This window comes from Heterocephalus glaber, unplaced genomic scaffold (assembly GCF_053883595.1).
Source record: "Heterocephalus glaber isolate CG9 unplaced genomic scaffold, H.glaber_assembly_v1.0 deba00000122, whole genome shotgun sequence".
Lineage (NCBI taxonomy): Eukaryota > Metazoa > Chordata > Mammalia > Rodentia > Bathyergidae > Heterocephalus > Heterocephalus glaber.
In genome coordinates this window covers 64,352,951-64,374,546 of record NW_028258138.1, presented here as the reverse complement: position 1 = coordinate 64,374,546, position 21,596 = coordinate 64,352,951, and the positions used below count along the sequence as shown (strand labels likewise).

Sequence of the window (21,596 nt, the reverse complement as noted above, 5' to 3'; positions counted from 1 at the left end):
GTTTATGAAGATCTTATAGAATGGACTGTTTCTGCTGCACATTAAATTGAAAGACAATGTACATGATTATGCATATGATACAGTCACAACTATTTTCTAAAAATGAGATTCTAAATTGTCAAAATATACTATTTAAAATTTTTGTATTACTACTTTCCTGTATTTTCTAAATTGTATGAGTATACTTTATTTAGGAAATAATTAGTTTCCCTAATATTCAGAAAAATATATAGATGTCTTCATATATAAAGAGAGAATTTATTTACCTGACTTCATTGTGGAAGTTGGGTTTATGTAATAGAATCTTCTACATAGTAGAGTTTATCCCCTCTTAATTATCAATAGATACTTCTTATTTTGTTCATTTTAAGTTTTGATGTATTGCATCTTAAATTTATATACATACCTAGTTTTCATAGAATACAGTTAACATAATTTAAACTTTTCTAATGATTTGGGGTTATCATTTGGATTAATATTGTACTATATTTATATTATGCTGATGAGGATATGAAATTATAAAAATAATGTTGTATATTTGAATATTATTTTGTAGTCTCCAAGCTGTTACGTGTGACATTAACCAGTTGGTCCTTATTCTATTAAATTATTTGCTCCCTTGCTTATTTACCCCTGAACTGCTATAATATTTTTTACACTCATGTATTTTTAGGGTTCTTATTTATCTTCATTAGCTATCATTTTACTTTTTGTTGTGCAAGTCTCTAAGATCTTCATTTCTTTTCTGATGCTCTACTTCTACTCTGCTTTGGGCAAGGAAAATCACCAACCAGTTCTGCTTAGGTTGTGTATAAAGTTCATGCATTAACTCATCACTTGACAAAACTTGTAAACAGTACAGTTGTATACTCAGCACTGGAGGGGATACACAGACAAATAAGATCCAAATGCTGCCCCTCCCCCCAAAAAAGTTTTAATCTAGCAGGAGAGCTGAGACATGTGCTTACTTTGCTAGAATTCATAGTAACATTGTTATATTCCATAAAAGTAGTACAGATTAAAAGTAGTTTTGGAGTTCACAGTAGGATTAACCACCAGAGTGGATTTGGACCTAAAAGGCAAGGAAGATGTGAGCATACAAAGATGAAAGAAAAATATATTTCTGAAACCATGAGCAAAGGATAGAAGAACTGAGGGTTAATGAATCTGCAAAGAAGTTGAGTTTAACTGGAGCATAGAGTCTGAAGGTGAGTAGTGGGAAATAAAGTGGTTAAAGTAGAGTGCGCCCAGAAAGTGAAAGGACTTGATTACCAGGTGAAGGAATGTGGGCTTTATTCAATAGGCACTGGGGAGCTGTTCAGAGTTTTCAGTAGGAGAGTAACATAATCAGAGCTGTATCTCCAGAAGATTAATCTGGCAACAGTGAGTAAAATGGATTGGAGTGGGGAAAAAACCAGAGGACGCAAGCTTAGCTTAGGTAGGAAACTTAACACAATAGTCCAAGTAGAAGGCAATGAAGGCCCTAACTAGGACAGGGGCAGAGGGACTGAACTGAGATAGCAAACTGATTTATGGCACATGGCAGAAGAGAATTAATACATTATATTTAGGGAGCAAGTAAGAGGAAGGTACCAAAGAAATCTCTTTGATTTTAAACCTGGGTGGAGCCATTAACAGAAACAGAGGGCAGCTAGCAGAAGCAGACTTGGGAGGGTAAGGCACCAGCTTAATTTTGAACACACTGAGTGAAGCTGCTGACTGTGTAACCATGAGAAGCCCACTGGGCTTTTGGAAACATGAGACTGCAGTGCCTAGAAAGGCCTGGCATGGAGGCGAGGATTTTTGAGTTATCTATATCTAACTGGCCAAAGAGGCAAGAGGCAGACTTATCAAAGTGACTTAAAGGACTTATGGGTGTCCTAATTAATATGAGTTCGGGGTGCTTGCAGGCTTCTTTTTTTTTTAACTTTCCACTCTTAACAGAAAGAAATGTCACACAGGTGGCTTGCAGATAAGTGAACCATTGCTTCCTCAAAACAAACGTAAAATATTTTCTAAGATAATGAAGAAATTTGGAATATAGTTAATAGGATCAATTTCACATTGTCTGTAGTCTGTACTACATTTATCCTCACATAAATGTAGTTCTCTGTGACCTTAGAGAAGTCTTACCTCTCTGGTTCTCAAGTCACATATCAGATAAAGGAAGAAATTGATTAAGATCCCTGGTCCCCATAACTAGCAACAAGCAGCCAAAACCAACATTGAGTCTGAATAACATGGGGAAGGAGGAGAAGAGGGTCAAGGTTCAGGAATCTATTTTTTTTAACCTTCCTATGTGATTCTGCTCTACAGCCTGAGTTGGAAACCACTGGGTTACATAAACTCTTAGGTTCATTCCAACTCTTTCATTCTAAAGTTTTATCAATATCTACACAAATTATGCATTTTTCACAACTCATAAGTGAGAAAACATATCCAAAATGCAAATTTACTGTCAAATTCCATTCATCTATAACAAAATACTCCCCCTTTCCCCTTTAGGTTAGAAGGATGATGTATATTTAAAGTCTATTTGAAAAGTGCTATAATTTAGAAACCTTCTGTGATAAATTATAAAGTGTGAGAGATATGGGGCGGGGGTTGAAAAAGAAAGCCTGGGAGGGTGAGACATATGCACAGTGCTCTTTTCCAGCCATCCCCAGGAACTACTCACGTTCCCACAGGTCAAGTTTGCCTGTGCTCTGCAGTTGATTTCAGTGCTCTCTCTGGCTGTTCTTGCTGAGATGTGTGTGGTCCTGGTGCTGCTTTTGATTTTATCTCTCACACTGTTTTTTTAAGCATTTCAAAAGAATCTCTGTGAAAATCCAGCACAGGTCTTAAGTAGAATTTTTAAAAAGTGTTGGGCATAGAATTCCAAAAGAGCACATGAGCTGTTTCTTTGATGGGCTAACCTTTAACATGCCCCGTTTGTTGTGTTCAGTTTCTATCCTACATTCCTAATTTAATACTTACATGGCTCTCATTATTACAGCATTGTTTTAGCATTCAGGAAACATATATTCTGAAGGCCCCATCAAATCTACAGTATGCTGGACTGGGCATACATGAGAAAAGGAGAGGACTTACATATCAATTTTTTCTTTATTTTCTATATTCTCTTGTCCCATCCTTCCAATGAGAATGCAGTTTGCTGAACTTGGCAAGTTGGGCTGGATTATCCTAGAGTGTAAAAATCTGGAAAATCTGAATGTTACCAACTTGCAAATGAATTTTGATAGCCCATTTGCTCAAGAAGTATTTACTAGGGAGCTACAAGAAGGAGGGAACTGTCTTAAGTTACTTTTCTTGTTGCTGAGACAAAGTGCCTGACACCCAAAGTTAAGGGAGTGAAGGTTTATTTAGCACGCAGTTTGTAAAGGCTTCAGTCCATAATGAGCTGCCTCCAAGGCAGGATGGCATGGCAGACAGGCATCGCCAAGGAGAAACAGTTTGTGGCAGGCAGAAGGTAGCAAAGCAAGCCACAAACTACAAGGAACTAGCAGCAAGCCTCTTTCTGTCTCTTATATGGTACCCAGTCTTCTCGCCCTTCAGGCAACTAGCAATCACACCCTTACTTCTAGCATTGCACCAAGAATCACACACTCTAGCTCCAGCTAGCTCTGAAAAAAGCCCCACCTATGACCACATGAGGCTTTGGGGGGACATCTAGATACAAGCCGTAATAGGAACTGTGCTCAGTTCTGAAGTCAGGAATTAGCAGCCAGTTGTAGTGATTTTGATTGTGCCCTGGCTACTGCCAAATTACTACAGTAATGATGTCGCAAGTATGTTACTTGTATTTACCCCTTAACTGTCTTTTCACTGAAATATATTTGGCATTCTCAGTTGCCCTTAGATAAATCCTTCTCTCACTCTCATTTGTATCAACCCATCCTTCTACTTTTTACCTCCACAGTTAGTTACCCATTTCCTTTCCCAAGTCGTATTGCAGCTCCTTCACTTTAATCAGACTCTGTTAAGTGGTCTAGTAACCTCATTAAGGTAATTTACTTCAAGGTATGAATGAGACTTAGCTATCTTGGAAAAATTTATATTTTAAAAAATATCTCTTGTTAGACAACTGGTTTTGATTCACCCTCGACTTAATGGCATGTGAAGAGAGGTACAGTGTATTTTTGAGCAGGGCCATCAGGTGCATCCTTTTTGTTCCTGTCCCCCAACACACAAGACTTTATTTATATTTTTTCTTTTTTAAATTTTTATTAGTTAATATTTGCAGTACATAATGTTTACATTCCTTGTATGGAGCTTGTCCATGTGCATAACACATCTTAGTACCTTTTTTCATCCCCTTTCCCTCCTTTCCTCTCCTCCATCTCATTTTTTTTTTTTTTTTTTTTTTTGGTACCGGGGATTGAACTCAGGTCCTTGCGCTAGCAAGGTAGGCAGTGGAACCACTGAGCTACATCCCCAGCCCCTCCTCCATCTCTTGATCCCCTTCCCATTTGGGAAAGATCTATCTTTTTATTTCCTATTATTTTTTACTTTGTTCTTTATTTATAATTTGGATTTCTCATATAAGAAAAACCATCCAATATTTAAGCTTGTGTGACTGCTTTATTTCAAGTAACATTATGCCTTGAAGTGCATCTATTTTCCAAGAGATGACTCAAATTTATCTTTCTCTATGGCAAAGAGGTACTCCATTGTATTTAAGTACCACATTTTCTTTATCCTTTCATCTGTTAATGAACATATAAGCTGCTGCCAAGATTTATGTATTATGAATTGTGCTGCTGTAAATATGGGTATGTATGTGTCACTCTAATATGATATCTTTAATTCTTTTGGGAGGATACCAAGAAGGGGAATAGCTGGGTCAAACGGAATTTCTAGTTTTAGTTTTTGAGGACTCAGTATACTGATTTCCATAGTGGTTGTATTAGTTTTCGTTCCCACCAAAAATAGGGAAATGTTCCTTTTTCCTTTTTCCTTTTTTTTATATCCTCACAAATACTTGTTACTATTTGATTTCTTGATGATAGCCATTCTTTTTGGGGTATGATGAAATCTCAGTATTGCTTTAATTTGCATTTCTGTAATGGCCAGTAATGTTGAGCATTTCTTCATGTATTTATTGGTCATTTGTACTTTTTCTTGCCCATGTTTTGACTGGGTCTTTTATTTGGGTGAAAAAGTTATATCTGTGTGCGTGTGTGTGTGTGTGTGTGTGTGTGTCATTGCTATTTATTATCTCTACTCCCCTCAACAACTTTGATTTAAATTCCCTCTACTGTTACCACCTCAGAGGACCTAATTATTGAGAGTCATGTATTGATCAGTTCAGTTTCTTGAACATGAACTTTGTCAGCTACATTGTAGACCCAAGGAGATAATGACCAAAGCTACATATTTTATAAACAAAGACTTAGGACATAATTTTATAAATATGAGTGTATTTGTGGGGATAAAAGACACAAGTCTTGGCCGGAGATTAAGCTCAGTGATTTCTCCACCTGCTGCGCAAGCACAAGGACCTGAGTTCAATCCCTGGTACCAAAAAAAAAAAAAAAGACACAAGTCTTAAAAACCAGTCTGTCCCAGGAAATCAGAAGCTTATGGTTCTTGTAGCTATTCTTAGAATGTGAATTCCATATGCTGGTCAAAGATGAATTTCAGAGTCAGATCGTAAGAATATGATCTCTCTGATAACTCACTGAATTAAGAAAGCAGGATCAATGACACTGGTAAAAGTTGTCTGCATTTCAGAAAGGTGTTTTTCCTTGCTAAAGAAGATAGCAGAGACTTTGGAGTCATATCTGGTTTGTATGCAAAGTTTACCGCATAAAATCTAGGGACAAACTCTAGTTTAATTGCCTTGATCAAACTATTTATTTTAGTATTAATTTCCTTATCAGTAACAGGTTAATGATACCCATCTTGCAGACATTTTATGAAGATTAGAAATCATGTATAAAAACCTGGCATGATATTTGTTCTAAATAAGTATATTTCCTGGAAATCTGGAACCAAGTTTATTTTCAAGATGAAAAAGGAACTGAAATCATGCCCACTTTCCACATATAACTGAGCTCTATAATTTAAAAACAAACAAAAACCTATCCAACTACCATAGAACCTGGATATAAGCATTTTCCACATTTACCTTTTTAACCCCAATGTATCCAGTAAGTACACACAGATAGGCAGGTTGAATATAAATTATTTTTTCAATGATTTCTAAAGGGAAAGCTTTCAAAAGATTCCTAATGTACTTCACCAATATAAAAGTATCTTTTGTTAATATGTAAGGTAAACATACAGTAACTGAGGCTTGTCATTAAAATAAAAAAGAAATGATCTTCTAACATTTTATGGAGAAATACAGACACTTAGTGAAACCTCACTAAAAAAAAGACTCTTGTTTTGATATATTTAATGCCTAATTCCCAAGTAGAAGTATTGCTGCTATCTAAATAAATCTTGAGTATTTTAGATAAGTTGTAAAATTATGTGCTGAGTGGTTTTTGTTTCTTGTTTCTAATGAATCAGTAATTTTGACCTTCGTTCCATATGCCTCTTTAATTTATGGTGAATAAAGTAATTCTGATTTTTCAAAAATTAATACATATTCTCAAGCCACCAAGTTTCCAAATTATGATATTTCCAATGGCAAATGAAATAACATGCTGTCCATGCAGTTAGTGATTTGAGGCAATTTGAACATCATGATAAGAGAGGGGGGGAATTACAAGCAGTGTTATAATTAAAGGTCTGTTGATTCCTCAGTTTAAATGCCATTGTTGAAAGATTTTTCACTCAGATGTCAAAGTCTGTGGCCAGCCAAAACTTGGCATGCTAGAACTCAGCCCAGGGAAACATTGTGTTCTACAAATTTAAAAACCAAAATCTGTTAAGAACAGAAATGTTGCACTTGGGCTGATTTCTCATGAATCAGAACCAGAACATGGCCAAATACCACCTTCTTTATGAAAGGAGGTAGTGCAGGTGGATGCTAATGAGAAATATTTGTTCAGATGGAAAATAAAGGGAAATTGTCATTAGATGTCAATATACAGTACACTGGGTTAAAGATCTATATCATTAAACATGTTCCCTTGAAAACTTCAAAACATTTTAGAAGGCTTTTCTAGTTAATTCTTTTGGGGTGTTAAATGAGGAGAAGTATTTTCCCATTTTCTAAGATTCATGCATGAGGTTCAGTTTCTCCATATCCCTTGTTACTAGGAAAACTTGAAGTGCTTTGTTAACTCGCAGTTTAGGAATATATTCCCAACTACTGTGTCTCCCTTTAATTTGAAGGCTACAAACTAGTGACCTCTGATCTGCACCTAGATAGCTGGTAGAATATTTTAAATCTATTTTTTGTCTGTACTACAGTATTTTAAAATAGTTTAAGCCAGCTTTTAAAGACAAAGAGATTACACACAAAGAAATCCAGATTTTTCTGGCTTCTCTTGAAAAAATTGGAGATCTGGCAACATTAGACCTGCATCCCCACATGGCACCAGTATTGGAACTGAGTAGCAGCTGCTCCCTTTAGACAAGCCATGTTCTCTCCAGTTTGACAACATCCCTGTTGTCCCATGTTTCATGCCACACCCACTTTATCATTTACTCTACCACCTTGGCTCCTGGAAGTATTTGATTTTTTTCATTGGTTATGTTAGTTCTGTTAAGTTTCTTTGCTTTCCTATTATTAAGTGTTAAGGCTTACAAAAGTTTCTTTCCAACAAATACTAGCATTACAAAGGCTACTTTAAATTATACTAACAAAAACATTATTGAAAAGTATAAAAATCAGAATGTAACCCAAACAGGAGATTGCTTAAATACATCCATAGAATGAAATAGTGTGCAGGATTTAAAAATGTGTGTCTTAAACAAATGCAGGCTGTAAAACAATGTATACAGCAAGATTTCTATTTTTAGGAGGAAAATATTAGTATAAAAAAGCTAATGTGTCCAGACTGGAGGGGTTGAAGGGAGGGCTGGGCAAGGTTGAAAAATAAGAACCAAGAGAGACTATGTAAAGGTGCAAATTTCCAATGATGAATGTCATTATATTGTATACCTAAAATGTACCAATGATTAGAATGAATAATCGATAATGCAAAATAGGAATAAAAGGTCCAAAGGGGTAGGGGTAGTGGGAAGGGCAGGGGAAAGGAAAGAAGGGAAAGGAAAAAATGATGAGAAATGAAAAAAATGGAAATAAAGTCTTTGTAAATAGGGAAGGGTGGAGGGCGTGAAGGGAGGGCTAGGAATGGGGAAAAAATAAGAACCAAGATGCATTATATAAAGGTACAATTCCCAATGAGAAATGTAATTGTGTTGTATACCTACAATGTACCAATAAAAGAATTTAATACAAAAAATAAATAAATAAATAAAAACTGTAAAAAAAAAAGCCAATGTGGTAGAACAATATCAGAAAAATATATGCATGTACAATTTCATATACCCTTAAATTAATAAATAAGTCCCAAAGGTAGCTTTCATAAGTTTCCTGCATGGCTTCCTTATTCCATTCTTACCCAACAGTTAGAAAACATCCAGAAGCTATTTTTCAACTCTCTGTCTAAAGCTGGTTATACTTCTTGCTTTTATCCTGTAGAGGATACAATCAAAGAATAAGATTTCCATTGTTGTTTTATATACTTTGGAAAGCTACTATTGCTTGCCCACGTGCTGCACTGCAAATTGTCAAAGCGAGAGAACCATTTCCTGTGTTAGTCTTGAGTTGGTTTGTTCTTCTAACTACCTTTTGATGACTCACAAATTACCCAAACCTTATAAAAAGATTTTAGAACTGAAAAATTACATATAGCATTCACTTAACACAAACATAGGAACTCATCATCACAAATGCATCAGTTCTGTGCCAATTGTAGGAAGCAAAGTTCCCAGGTACAAGTGATCTAAACATTATGGAAATTTTTCTGACCCTTACACCTAGCACAATGTCTGGCAAATAAGAAGAGATCAGAAAAATACTTGTTGAATAACTTTCTAATAAATTCAATTCCTATTAAGGAATAGTTAGTTAACTGTGTATTTTTTAAGTCAATTATCTTTTAAAAAAATCAAAGTTTAGATTTCATTAACTGTTCTTAAAACTTCAATATAATTTGCTTCAAAGTTACTAATACAATCACTTATTCCTGGGGAAAAAATGTTTGTTTATGCGTGCAGTTTTGTGTGTGCATGAGTTCAACTAAAGAGTAGGAAGCAATAAGAGGTAGTCCTTTTAGAGAAGAGTAAAGTGGAGACTGTAGCTCTTATCAGTGCTAGCTTTGCTGTTATTACTTGCTTGTCTTGTCTATAGATTTCCACTCTTGAAACATTCTTCACCTTTGATCTCCATAGCCTCTGTTTTCATCACACTCCTATTTATCTGATGATCCTTCTTGTTTTTCTGTCCATTTTCCCTTCATCTACCCATAAAATGTAAAGTGTGCTTTTGTTTTTTCCCTCATGGCATTCTTGAAATCTGTAGGCAATTTTTTCACATCATCTTGATAGTCTGAGCATTTCATTCTGCCTGTAGACTCTAGTACTTTCCTACAGTAGACTAAAGCATTTCCAAGTGGATGTTCTACCCATGGCATCTCCAACTTCTGTTGCTACCCTTTGAGTGTTCAGGAAGCTAACCAAATTGTTCCCAAACATACTTGTGCTTTGCTATTCTCATTCTTTATTCATTTTCTACCCCTTACCTAAATCCTATGCCTCCAATTTCTAATATTTGGAAATTGCTCATATTCCAAAGTCCATCTAAAACCTCGTCTTTTCCAAGTGACATCTTTTAGTGTCCACCATCCAGTGGTTTTCTCAATTCACTAAACTCTAAAAAATATAGTTAATAATCCTTTATGGTATTCATCCTACTGTGTGTTGTGTTTTAGTTATGTAGAGTTTATTTTCTGTCATATTTCAAATATTAGGTTTATGGCATCTTACCTATCTTTGGAACTACTTTCTAGAGCTTAGGTCCTACCAGAGTACTTTGCTCCCAGCAGGTGTTCATTAAATATACCTTGAATTAAGTTGGATTTATATATTGATGGTTGTACATGTGTTATCATTTGAGAGCTCCAGAAAGTTCAACCACCCAAAGTAACTCCTTTACTTTACAGGCCATAATATCTTACTTTGTGGACTTTCTTCTCTATGGAGTTGGGAATTCTCTGCAAAATTGGGTCTTTATGTTCCCTAGCAAGAAAGTCACTGACTGACAAATGTTTGAGTTCTGCTTCCTTCTAAGGTCTACTTCTTATCTCTAAGAGGAAGCAGAATCTTAAAGACAATAAGTCAGAAATCACTTATGCTCTCAAGGGGGTAACGAGTAGGAAAAGTCCCAAAAGAAGACAAGTAATGTAAAGGATCTTGGGCTGTGCCACTTAGTGGGGATGTGCTTTACTTTTCTCATCATAAAAATGAATAATTATAATAATTTCTACCTTATAGAGATGTCATAATGACTAAGTAAATAATGTAAAGAACTCACTTATCTGGCACATTGTAAGTGCTAACAAGTGTTGTCTGTTAAATATGTGTATGGCATATATATATGGAACATAGAAAATGTGTATATAATCATGTATTCTAAGTTTACATATATGCTTAGCTGATTCAACATACATGCATATATATATATATATTTATAATTATTTTTATACTTATTTTGTTCACAAACCTAATGGCATATCCCAAAGAAACTCCTAGAAAATCCAGCCAAAGATGTTAAGTGTCTGGGGATGGAGAATGTAAAAGAGAAGAGATCAAGCACTGTCAGTATGAAGCACAGCAGTGCTGCCTCTTAACTGTGCACCTCGTGAAAGTAACTGCACTTGTCAGAGCCTCAGCTTCTTCATCTGCAAAAGAGGGAAACACCTTTTACTTTTGTTTTGAACATTAAATGAGCTTCTGTTCTCTGTATTCATTCTAAGACTCAACCTCTTCTTTTGCTAATTCCTATCCTTGTCCTGATCTTCACATTTGTTTTCTTTTCAAATTAGATTTTAGACTCTTTGTTCTGAACAAACTTAGGAGAAACGACTGGCACTGATTCAGAAAAATAGTGGCAGTACCAGCTACTAATTTCAAATTATTAATAATTTAACATAATAGAGAAATGTTAAAATATGTACCAATTAATATGTACCAAGCCTAATAGAGAACAAATACTCACCAAACTGTAGCTAAATCCTTAATCTAGAACAAACGTACCAGTTTGATCAAGTTTTTTTTAATAGAATGTCTTTTACTGTGAAAATCATTAATTATATTAATCCACACATTTTAGAATTGGTCATTTATTTTAGGTAAAAAAATTTACTTTTTATTGTCCTTTCCATTTAGTCTAATTTGAAAGAAATTGTGGGGGTTCAAGGGAGACAGAAAAATAAAGCAAAAAATAGTGATGAACATATCTATAAACTCCCAGATATTTAGATGTGAAAGAAAAAGAACCCTGTAATGTACCTTCTTGCATGTAGCCCTGTTCTTATAGTGCTGTGATGTGGCACTTAATGCTCTGGGGGACCTAGAGCGAGTGTTACAAATGCAACCAAAAGTCTCATGAAAATGAGCCTCTTAACAGTGTGAGCTGGTCTGCAATGGCCTCGGGAAATCCCCCCAGCTATTCACAGCCTTTTTATCCACTACATTCTCTGACTCAAAGGGAAACCTCACTTCACCTCCTTGACCAGAATTGAACAGACATTGATTTGGTTACCTAGTGCTTTATTTATTCATTTTTTAATCTTCATCATTTGTATTCCACTAGAACAAAAGAACATGTATTTTATTTGCATTAAGTTTAAGGATGTGCAATGTGTTTTCATAGGAGAGTGTATAATTATGCTTTTGTAATCTTATGGGCAGCTTACTTTTTATTTTCCATCAAAATTCTAGTACATAGAGCTTCATCATCATCATCATTGTACAGAATGACTGTGCTTGACACATTAGCTAAATTCCTAAAAATGTTGCATGCAGAGTGAGCCTTTTAAAAGAGAATCATGTTTTCCATTCACTTCTATAATTAATCAGGTTAAGTGTCACATGGGAAAAATAAGTGGCCCAATGCATAATTTACAAAAAATTAAGAATTGCAACTTTCACCTTAGTGATAATGATGCATTTATCTATGGACACTTTATGTGCATTAATTGCCCCCAAGAAAAGCCAATAAAAAGTGAATCCAATTAAACAGCAGATAGTTTGGAAGCAAATGCTATGTATAAACCACTATATTGGAGGCAATGGGAAATTCAAAGAAGTATAAGTCAGGGCTGATCCTCCCAGTTATGGGTGCACGGCAGAAAAGATGGAATTGTAGACCCAATTAGGTTTTAATAGCAGTATGATATATTCAAATAAATTCTTCACACAAATACCTTAATGATTTATAATAAAATATACCACAGAGTTAATTTTCCTTCCATTTACAGCACTGGCTGGGTGGGTACCACATACACTTACAGCTACCTAAGTAGCAGTAACATGTGAGCTCTTCACCTGAACTCAATTCACAGGTTTGTTTAAACAAAGCTTACGCATTTCAAGCAATAATAATTTACTTTGTGGCAGAATCCATGTTTCTTTTCTTTTAAATGTTGAATGAATGCCAAGTAGCTTTGCTTCAAATTTTTCTTCAAGAATACTTGTTGAACTAGTGGACATTTCTAAGTAGATCTTTGGTGTGAAGCAATCAAAAAATGGCCTTTGAAGTTTTTTTACACCCTACCTCTCCCCCAACCCTATACCAGCTTTGGATGCATTCTACAATTTTGTAATACTAAATTTCTTTGTAGTTAGGGAATCTTGTTAAAGTCAATTTAGCCAAAATGGACCCATAATAATTTCCAGAGCAGCATCTATTTAAAATGTAATTAATCATGATCAAAGTAGAGATCATATGGAGACTTAGTTACCACCTTAGTTATAACCTATCAAATATATTAATATAAGCTAAGAAAAAGCTATAGAAGTGTGTATAATTTACATCCCTAAAAGTGTTAAGCTACAATGCCCAGTATATCCATATATACCTTTACTTTCCTCCTAAAGAGAAATAATAAAAACAAATAACACCAAGAAAACATCTTAGTTCACAAAGCATTTTGGATATATCATCCATTTTGATCCTTATAAAAACAACTTATAAGATTAGTAAAGCACATGTTATACACATTTTACAAATGAAAAATCCATAAAATTTAAAAGAACAGATGACTTGCTTAAGGACACAGAGTTCTTAAAGGATGCAGCTGCTTCTCCTGATGCACACGTTATAAGTGGCACAGTGGAAACAGCAACCCAAACAGAATCTTGGCCATGCCACAACTGTCCTGCAGGGCACAGAGGAGTCACCAGAATGTAATGTGTAGACTTTAAACTTCAGAGGAAATAAGAGCCCTCAGGCCAAAAAGGATAGGTGCTACAGTTTCATGCAAGACGGAAATAGATGGTTTCTATCTTTTATGAGGTGTTTTTCCCCCACTTACACAGAACCCTTGGTAAATACTGTGAATTTGGATAAAAGACACTGGATAAAATCGTGATTATTTTCCATTAAAATAATGGTTGTATCTAATCTACTTGTATTAGAGTGCTTTTCAACCTAGTAATAAGAGCATGGACTTCAGTATCTAAAAAGACCTCAATACTGATTTGAACAAACCTTCTTACCCACCAGGATTTATGCCTTTCCCATCGACAACTATGTGAATATAATCAGTCATTGAACTGGCTTTCTGGAGCTTCTTACTCATTTAACAATGTGATATGAAACTGAGAAAAATCTTGAGCCACTTTACCAAAAGCTTGGTGTCACTGGAAATTGATAAAGAATTGTGGTTTGAAATCCTACAAGCCCCAGACTTTCATTGGCAGTACAGTCAAAGCTGTCACCAAGCTCTGCTACTTGAAGAAGAGTTTTGAATTAAGAAATTCAGCATTTTATTATAGGAACTAATATCAGTGGGTACTCCATTCAATATCACATCCTTTAAACATCTATAGACTTTCAGCTTTCAGTATGACTTGAGTATTAGGCATTTGGAGCCTCTTAGTTTCTGGACTTTCAATCCAAATGGATATTTCTTCCATAATAATAGTCCTAGGGTCATAAAGTGTTTATGTATTCTTGAATTTTTAAGTCCTATGTTAGGCTTTTGCATTAACGAAGCTATCATCATCATCGTCATTATTATTATTACTATTTTCATTTTATAGGTGAAACAAACCTACTAAGAACATGATATCTGGCTGATGTCAGAGCAGTGATTTACCCAAGTTAGCAGATGATCTCACTCACAGTCCAACATGTTTTTTGCTGTATGACAGTGGTTCTTCACTGGGCTTTAGAATCACCTAACAGGCTTGTGAAAATACAGACACTCAGATATCTACCTGTAAATTTCTGAATCAGTAAGTCTGAAGACCCAATAATTTACACTTCTAATGAGTCTTAAACAATACTACTGCTGATGATCCAAGGAGTTCTTTTAGAATCACTGTCTTACAGCAGGTATGAAATAATTGGAAATTACATATTAAGGCAATATAGTTTTAAGAAGAAAGTTTCTTTGCAGATGTTGCTTTATGCTGCTTACTTCTCCATTTCTGACTTTTATTGGGAAAGGGCAGAGCAAATGTAGGGGGTGGGGGTCTATCAAGAGAGCACCTTTGAATGAGTTCAGATCTTCTAGCACTCAAGAATGGAGCAGTTAAAACCTTTAGGTTGCTTCTAACTAGAATTATTGTTGTAGAATAATTTGGATATGATTGCCAACCCACCAGTGCAGAGGTGCTATAAAACTAGACATGGACAAATGTCATGTGTTGAAAAATAATAAACAGATCAAAATAGCTGATGGTCGTATTTCCTATGGCTGTTGTAACAAATTACAACAAGCTTGGTGCTTTAAAATTATTCAGTGTGATTCTCTTATGGTTAAGGCCAGAAGTTTGAATGAGTTTCACCGTAATAAAGTCAAGGTATTGGCAGGGCTTGTTCCTTTCAGAGCTCTGGGGAAAAATCCATTTCCTTTCCTTTTCTCTATTCTGGAAGGCCCTGCACTCCTTGGCTCATGGCGCCTTCCTCAAATAACTCCAATCTCTTGTATCTGCCAGCACATCTACAAATGATTCTGATACTCCTGCCTCCTTTTTAGAAGAACTCTTGTGATTACATTTACCTCCTACTGAGGAAATCCAGGATAATCTCCCCAGTTTAATAGTGCTAAGTCAATCGTATTCACAAGACCCCTTTGCCATCTAAGGTAATATCACATGTTCTCAGGATTAGGGCATCGATGTATCTTGAGGCATCTTTATGCTGCCTACCACAGTTCTTTTAGAGTATGCTTGTCTATTTACATTAAGAATATGGTATCCCAGGCTGGGGATTTAGTTCAGTGGTGCCACCACCTGCCTCACAAGCACCAGGTCCTGAGTTCGATCCCTGGTACACACACATACACACACAAAAAGAATATGGTACCCCCTTGTTAGCACCAGAATCTTTTAGTCCAATGTGTCCAAGGTCACCGGGGGGGGGGGGATACAAACTGTCTTACAAAGTATTCCTGAGAAGAGTGTGGAACCAGGGACAGAGGAACTGAGTTCTAGTACAAGCTCTTTTACTTAGTTATGAGACCTTAGGCATCAGATGAAATATCTCTGTCACTTGACTTCTCTGTAAACTGAAAAAACTGGAGAATCTCCCAACTACCTTCTGGTTCTATAAAATCTACAAAGCTGTTCTGCAAAGAGAATTTGAAACTGGAACTTATCATCTCTAATATTCAGGATAAATCTCGTCTATTTCCTTTTGAATTCAAAAGTCACTGAAATTTTAAATTTAAAATGTGTTGTCCATGACTTCTTGCTGTAAAAATAGTAATAAGGCTATGAAGATAACCAATACAAGCGTTTTGCTAGCTAACTCTTACATACTCTCCCAGTAGTGTTTCTTTAGGCATCAAATCAGTAGACCCTGGATAATATATATACCCTTTTTTACATATTGAAAATTTGAGGCATAGAGAGAAATAAAGTATGTACAGAACTAAGAGAATTAATATTTGTGGCCTTCAGCTTTTCTGGGATGTCATCCACCCCCATGGGCAGGGGTCATACTAGACAACAAATTGAATATGCCAAGTACAATGGACAGACCATGTCCTCAAAGGGCTTAGTCTCAGGAAATGAATAACAAACTAGAGGACGGTCACTGAAAGACCGCTGTTATTATTACCAGGGTCAAAGAAGTGGGAAAGGGCTTTTAAAATTTATTTATTTTGGCTTGTTTTCAGATAAGAACATGGAACTTGACCATTGATTCTCAAAAGGCAGTAGCACAGGCTTGATACAAATCTTTCTACAATCTTAACATTTATTTACATCTCACAAACACCATCTTTAAGTGATAATTTACAAAGGGCCACAAAGAATAATTTGGCAGAAGTTTATAGGAAGGAAAGCTTTGAGAGCTGAACAAGAAAAGGTGCTGGAAAGTAAATCAAATTACGGCATACATTGAATTATGGCATTTATATTTTGTGTGGAGTATGCATGGAATTTTGAACTAAAAGCTGAGGAAGCAAAAGTCTAGAAATTCTCATGCATAGTAAATAAATTAACCCTTTATTTGCTTGTTTTCCATACTCTATGTTTTGTGACTTGTTTGTATAAATGTACACTAGTAAGCCATGCTGTGCCATAGGTGCATCAGCCTATACGAGTGCATGACGAAAATGTATGCCGCTGAGGGGATTTCTCTGATATCATGCAGACACAATATTTCACAGACCAAGAATTCTTTGGGAAAAGGAAAGGGGCTGTGTCAATTTATGACTGGCAAACTTTCCTAAGCTTATTAAATTACAATCCTTTATCCTTTTCTTTTATAATTTGGAGATTATTCTAGTAATATGTTTGGAGATGAAAAACCTACCAAGTAATTTAGGGTCTAATAACTGGATTAATAACTATTTTAAAACCCAGGAGTTCAATATGCTATGACAATTCAGGACACAGTCTTATTTTCTACTCTAAAAGATCTGTTTTCATTGGTATTTTCTATACTGGAACTGCATCGTAGTAGAAAATTAGTTTATCATAAGCAGCTCATCAGCTCTTGAAATATCTACACATGAGAAAAAATATATATGATTGGAATCCTGTCACCAAAGAAATGGTTTAAAAATCTGTTTACTTCAATGCCAAGCGAAAATCTTAGCTTTGACTAGTTATCCTTATTTTGTAAGGACTTTCTTTTGCCCATTCATTCATTCATTACATGGCTACTACACACTGATCATTTAGGGAGAAAGAAACACTCTAAATGACTGGAGAAACCTTAAATATAACTATATGTCTGTGTGTTTTTATGCTTTCTGAAAGAGCACATGTGTGACAGGAAGTAAAGAATAGCAGAGTCGGGGGAAAAATGAAAGAGACACGATGTAATTATCCAAACTGGAATTAAGCCAATTAATAACCCATGTGCTAACGCTATACTCGAAGTGCTGAGAATGCTGTCAGATATTTAAATGCCCTGAGTAGTCATGGTCAGCAGACTTCACTTCATCCATTTCCAATACCATTCAGAGACGTGGCTCTCCCTGGCTTCTGAGGAAGGCTGCACTTAAAGTAAGAGGTACAGATTATATAATCCAAGCACAAGCTTCTCTCAAGTGATTGCACACAGATTTGTATTATTTCTAATGAAATCAAAATACTGGTTTTATTGATTTCTTCATTTACTCGACACATATTTAATGAAAACCTACTATGTGCTAATATAGTGCTATGACTCATGATACAGGCCTTAGTGTCAGATTGCCTGCATTTTACCTCCACTTGCACATTTGCTGGCTGTGTAATCCTGAGTAAATCTTATAACCTTTATATATCTCATTTTTCTTTTCCATGAAATGGGTTATTGGGAGTACCCAATTCGTATGGTTGTCGTGACACTGTGTGATTTTAAAATGTAAAACACTTAGTAGAGTGCTTATACTAATCAAGTGTTCAGTAGTATATTAGCTACCATTGTTTTTACAGGCCAGGAAATATTCTCAAATTTAGAAACAGATAAAACCTTCAGATGATGTAGCATCCTATAAGTTTAGTTTCTAGAAATGTAGGGTTCTAAACTTTATAATGTCTGGTGCCAAACCTTTCTAATAGAAGTCTGTACATTAGACTCGTACTCTGCTGTATGATTTTGTATCTTGAACTGGCAAGCTTTGAATATAACACACTCAGTACATCCGTAATTTACAATGTTGTTTATATACACCCTCATGTTATGCTTTTCTCAGTAGCTACCATGTAATGACTAGCCATGTAGTTTACACATATTAGCTCATGTCAGACTCAAAACAACTTTATGAGACCAGTGTTACCACCTTTAACAGACAAGGAAAACTAATGCTCTGGGAGTGGCTATGATTTATACAATGCTATAAAGGTGTGTTTACTCCAAAAGGATCTGCCGATTTCAAAATCACTGCTTTGTCTCTCCTACCTCCAGATTCACTGAGTGTGGACCATGTGTTTTAGGTATCTCACCGCCCCATTGTTAAAGAGAATGGTGTGCAAATAAACTAAATTACTTTGGCTATGTCTTCCCCCAGACTACTTGCCTTTGAGTAGGCTCCCAGGTGCCTGACATTTCTTTCAGTTTTCTTCTTTCACTGTAAGTACCAGTGTAGTTGCTGAAGCATGACTGACAGATAGTTTTTGTTTTATATACACCAAGATTCTTGATTAAGACAAGAGACTTAATCTCTCCAGTAATATCTGATGACCCTGTTCTTTTTATGAGCACCTTTTCCCTTTTTTTTTTAAAAAAAAAAAAAGCACCTTCAGTTATTTGTTGTCAAGAGGGAGTTCCTGACTGAATATAGTCATATGTGTCCCCCAAAAGATACCATCAAATTCATATGTAGATAATACAGTTTCCCCTTTCTATTTTAGAAGCTTGTTTTCAATTGAAATATATCAGAAAAGTTGCCCATGGCTAATCCTTCAGGTAGAAAAAACTTGGTGATTTAAAGCTACACTGTAAACTGAAAAACTTAATTATATTTCACCTACAGTGTGACTGTATTTTAAAAATGTGCTGTGTGAGAAGTCCACATCTTACATGGTGATATATAGCAGATGATGTTCATAGAGTGAATTGTAAACTCTGGGCGAGGTCTTTGTAGATCAATCCACTGGCATTGGTTAGTTTTGGAAATGTGGCACAAGCTAGACATTACTGAGACTGGACCTCTACAACGTTATATTTTTCTGCTTTTCTCTCAGAATAAATTAAGGGCTTAAATCCCTTATCCCTAGCAATCAAAATGAACCAAAAAATTTTTCCACTTTACTATTTAGACGTTTTGAAAGAAATGGAGGTCCATGCACTAACTACATAGAGGGAGGAATCTTATTACTCTGGAGGCAAGAGTGATTTCCATACCTGTTGGGCCAGAATCTTTAAAGAATCCTAACTGCTATGTGAAACAGCCTGTGGGCTGCTGCAGCCTTGGGTTCTAATGCTGATGCTGGTATTGCCTTTGTGATTTATTGCTCTGAGTCTCCGGGCCTCAGTTTCCTCCTCTGCTGAATTTGGACTTGAAGAGATTGCTCTCTAAGGCTTTTTCCAGCGCTCAATTCTCTAGGTCTACAAATCGCCTTCAGTGTGTGCCATAGTCTGCTTTGCCAGCTCTGTTTGTCACAAAGATTAATCCATTTTAACTGGACCTTGGAGTGCACCCTGGAGAGGAGGATGGATGGATTGTTTTGCACCTATTATTGCATCAGAACTTTTGCCTTCTTAGACAAGATCATACCGTGCCTAAAATCTGTCTGCCTGTCTGCCCACTACTGTCTGTGCTGATCTCTTGCCATGGTACCTCTTTTTCCAGCATTCATCTCCCTCCAGGATCTAGATTCAGCATCCGACTCTACCTGTCTTGTTCCCTGCAGCATCTGTCTGCTACATTCCTAGACCATCATTAATAAACTTTCACACATTACACGCAAACCCCTAATATGCTGGCACCTGCACATAAATATCTACGGTTCATAAAACTAGGGGAGAAAACTCCATTTAAAAAAAAGACCTCAATCTAGTGCCATTCGTATTCTCACTTTTTGTTTAGTTGTAAGTTTTAATAGTTCCCCCTTTGAGGAATTGTCAGTACGAGCAGTATTGCTTATCAGAACACACCAACAGTCTTTTTGTAATATTCGCTTTTCCCCTTTGGTTCAGCCGAGCCTGCTGACAGATCATTCAAATTCAATTGTTTTATGTCTAAGCCGAACAGCTAATTAAAGTAGGGATGATTAACCTGACTGGCAGTGTCGCTCTCCCTCTCGCACGCTCTCTCTCTCTCTCTCTCTCTCCCTCTCCCTTTCTCTCTCTCCCTCCTGTTCCAATCAGTCTTTTTCTCACACACTCTCTCTCTCCTTCCGTGCCTCCCCTCTCTCTCTCTCTCTCTCTCTCTCTCTCACTCTCTCTCCCCTCTCCTCTCTTCCTCTCTCTCAGTCTCTCTCTCCCTCCCTTGGTTGGTCTCTCTCTCTCTCTGTCTCTTGCTCTACTGTTTTTTTTTTTCCTCTCTCTCTCTCCTAAACGTGGTCTGCTTGCTGATGGCAGAATGGCACTCGGAGATTTGTGCATTGTGTCTGGTTTCCTACGGGCAGGCTGACCCAGTGCCTCCAGGGACTTATCAATAGACCACTCAGAAGAGACACAGACAGGAGAGAGGAGGAGGGGTGGGGGGAGAGAGAGAGAATCAATATCAAGAATAGAAGGAGCTCCGAAGCCATTTTTTTTTTAAAGAAGTATCGGGACTTGGGAGAGGGTGACAAAGAAGGTTTTTCAAAGAGGCAGTGGAGGAGGTTCTAATAAATTTGGAAGGAAACAGTTCCCTGTCTTGGGAAAAGGAGAACTCCTGACTGATTAGCATTCACACCAGGTATGAGATGTTCGCTACCCCTTATCACTGTGTCGCAACCGAGATGGAAAAGCCTTTTTTTTAGGAGACTGAGGGAGCATGTATTTTGCTGTGTTTGTTGTTGGGGGGTAAGAGGGGCGGCGTGAGAAGCTGTGGGCATTTGTGTATGGGAGCAGAAAGAATGGAAGCAGTACAACTGGGGGGGTGGGAAAGAGTATGCAGTATGTTACTGTCTTTCCTGTCTTTGTGCACCCCTGGGGGGTTACCCAAGTTCATTTCTAGCAGGTGGATTTAGACGGGAGTTACTTAACGCTTGACCGCCAGTTTTGAAAAAAAGGAAAAGAAAAAGAAAAAAAACGCTGCTTCCTATGTCTATTAAAGGAAGCTCCAATTTCTCTCTCTCTCTCTCTCTCTCTCTCTCTCTCTCTCTCTCTCTCTCTCTCTCTCTCTCCCCCTCTCTCTCTCCTCTTCCTCTCTCTCTGCCCCCCCATCCCTCTTCCCCTCTCTCCCTCTTCTTTTTTTCCTCTTCTAACCAGACAGCGGGAGGGTTCCTGGCTCCTAGCCAGCCCAAAAGCCTCTAAGTGTTTTGCACTTGTTTCAGGGAGTAGCTGCCCGGGGATTTTTCAGCATTTTCACTAG

General features: G+C 36.6%; 1 protein-coding gene across 48 annotated transcripts in view; it reads left to right on the top strand.

The window, feature by feature from the left end:
- Nucleotides 1-21,596, top strand: part of Zbtb20 (zinc finger and BTB domain containing 20) — an 865,938-nt gene that overhangs the window by 716,851 nt on the left and 127,491 nt on the right. For 2 of the 48 annotated variants that reach the window (XM_087208861.1, XM_004835686.4), the window contains exon 1: nucleotides 185-20,978. The exons of the other annotated variants lie outside the window; for them this stretch is intronic. The gene's annotated coding sequence lies outside the window, so the exon portion shown is untranslated. Of the gene's footprint in view, nucleotides 1-184; nucleotides 20,979-21,596 lie in introns of those variants that run through there. 48 annotated transcript variants of the gene reach the window in all.